This window comes from Mandrillus leucophaeus, unplaced genomic scaffold (assembly GCF_000951045.1).
Source record: "Mandrillus leucophaeus isolate KB7577 unplaced genomic scaffold, Mleu.le_1.0 Scaffold4, whole genome shotgun sequence".
In the NCBI taxonomy this organism is placed as follows: domain Eukaryota; kingdom Metazoa; phylum Chordata; class Mammalia; order Primates; family Cercopithecidae; genus Mandrillus; species Mandrillus leucophaeus.
Genome location: NW_012104253.1, coordinates 8,415,104 through 8,418,084, shown reverse-complemented (window position 1 = coordinate 8,418,084; position 2,981 = coordinate 8,415,104).

The following is a 2,981-nucleotide window of genomic DNA, read 5'->3' as shown; positions in this document are numbered from 1 at the left end:
GTGAGGACCAGCTGCCACGCTGCTGCCTCCAGCGCTTCCAACCCCACCCCTCCTCTGGAAAAGCAGAAGACACTGGCATGCACACCAAGGCTGGAAGGGAAAGAGGAGGTGGGGATGGAGGTGCCACCCATCTGCTTCCTCCCTTCTCCCTCCCTACCTTCTTCCCCCTCCCCAGAGGCCAAGACAATGGGGAATGAGTGGGGGTGGGGAAGGGGGAGAGGCAATGACAAGAATGACAGAGTCAGGGGACAGACTGATTGATTTATTTGCCTTCAAGAACCCAAGGGTAAAATTCCAGGGTGGCAGGAGCCTCATCTCAGGTGTCCCCAAGCTTCCTCCCCAGCAGTAAGCGACTGCCTGTCATAAATAAGCCAGGGAAGATGAAGCCCAAACCACAGGACTTCACAGGCGCTGCTGTCTGGCCACATGCACGGTTCCTGTAACACCACATCAAGACACTGGGGAGCTTAAAACCCTGACCACAGGGGTGGCACAGCCAAATACCTTTGCAGCCTGGATCGCCTGCCTGGGGCAGAGGAATCCTTAAGCGTGAATATGGAACAAATGTTCTTGTGGCGAAGGATGGAATGTGACAGCACAAAGAAACACTGGGCTGTCACTTCCCTTCCAGGCTGGCACACCTCTCTGTCCAGGAAGCCAGGGGACACGTGGGTCTATGCAATCCAACAGGAGACTGATGTGGGCTCATTATAGGAATATAGGAACCCCAGAGGGGTGGAGCTGCCACTTGCAAACATGTCTCTCTACCAAAGGGGAAAGATCCTGTTCTATGAGAGGCCCTTCTGTCCTGCAGAGTGCGGGGTGGGTTTGGACAGGTCAATGTGGGGGGTAGATTGCCCTGAGGACCTGCAGGGAGGGTGGGGAAGGAGGAAGAGAAGGGGAAAGGCAGTCATGAATGTGTAGAATGGTGGGAAGCTGGGACTCTGGGCTGGCAGTGAGAGACAGTGGAGAGTGGTCAGAGGGTTTTACAGGTAGGCACGGTTGGTGGCATTGCGGCAATGCACACGCCCACTACCTTCTCCCCAGACTTTCAAGAGAGTGGGCTACACACCCTCAATGTGCAGGTTTGTCCTATTTCTTTTGTTTGTGGAAATGGGAGAGTCAAGTTCCACGTTGAGCTTGACACAACATGGGTGAAACCCCGGGCAGTTAGATAAGCCCTAAATTGGAAGCAGATGCTTGGGGCCACAGGCATCCACGGGAACTTAAACCCCCAAGATATCTTGGAAAAAGCCAATCATGTAGGTTGCAAGAGTCAGGGAAATCTCTGCTGACTGCAGGCCCACGTTACGAAGGTCTTTCTACCACGCATGCCCACACACCGGGCCACCCCCCAGTGCCAGGTCAGAGCCCCTCTGTGAGTGCCCACTTGCATTGTGCCTATGAATGCCACCGGACCACCCACCACATCATGTCATCATGACCAGTTCACTTCCCTGCCTCCCTGTCCAGACTCTGGGATCCTCAAGGCCAGGGACTGTATACTAATGATCTCAGACACCCCACCACCTCGCTCAAGCCTCAACAAAAATTGGTCTTGGGTGGAAGAGAACTGGATGGACACTTCTGGAGTCTGACATTGTGCCAGGCTCTGAGGGTACAAGTTGACTAAGACCTGCAACCTGCTCACACGGTGCTCATGGGCTCAGTGAGATGAGCGTCCTAAAAGACAGTGAGGTCCTCATCCCTGGAGGTAGGGAGGTGGGCTGGGCCCCAGCTTGGCAGGAAACTGAGAAGGGTGATCAAGTTCCGATGGGTGAGGGTCTAGAAGGTTTCAATGTCCCTCTGGCGCTTGGATTCCCTGACTTCTGAGATCTTGGTCCTGTAAGATACTGGCTCCAAAACATTCAACTGCTTCTCCACAGTCTTCCGGTTTCTAATGGGCAGCCCATGAGCAGAGGGAGGTAAACAAGAGCTGAGTCACCCTGTGGAATCCCCGAGTAGAAGTCACCTCCCTTCTTAATAACCATTATAAACTCATTACCAGCAGCTCTGTTTATTTGCTCTTTGGAGTTTATGTAGCTGCACGGACTGTAATATGGAGGATGAGCCACAAACATCTGACCACCCCATATTTAGCCATCTTTGTGTCTGGTCTGTATGTCATTTCACATTCAACATCCTTGTGCTGGCCAAGAAGAGGAAGTGGAGGGGCTACTGCCAGCCCCACCATCAATTAAATGGTGTCTTCATCTCATAGGAAGCTGAAGGACCCTTTGGATTGAACCCCACGGAGCCACAGTTTTCAGTCCCTGTCTCATGCTGGTTTCTCTGATCTTTGACTGCCATCAATCCCTCAGCAAGGCTGGGTTCCTCTCTCCTGGCACTGCAAAAATAAATCCATGGCCGGGAGCGGTGGCTCACCCCTGTCATCCCAGCACTTTGGGAGGCCGAGGTAGGTGGATCACCTGAGGTCAGGAGTTCAAGACCAGCCTGACTAACATGGAGAAACCCCATCTCTACTAAAAATACAAAATTAGCTGGGCTTGGTAGCGCATGCCTGTAATCCCAGCTATTCCGGAGGCTGAGGCAGGAGAATCACTTGAACCAGGAAGTGGAGGTTGCAGTAAGCCAAGGTCACATCATTGCACTCTAGCCTGGGTAACAAGAGTGAAACTCCATCTCAAAAACAAAACAAGCAAACACACAAAACAAAACAAAAAACAAGAATCGGCCAGGTGCGGTGGCTCATGCCCGTAATCCCAGCACTGCGGGAGGTTGAGCCAGGTGGATCATGAGGTCTGATCGAGACCATCCTGGCCAACATGGTGAAACCCTGTCTCTACTAAAAATACAAAAAATTAGCTGGGCGTGGTGCACGCACCTGTCATCCCAGCTACTCGGGAGGCTGAGGCAGGAGAATGGCTTGAACCAGGAGGTAGAGGTTGCAGTGAGCCAAGATCATGTCACTCACTGCACTCCAGCCTGGGTGACAGAGCGAGACTCCATCTCAAAAAAAA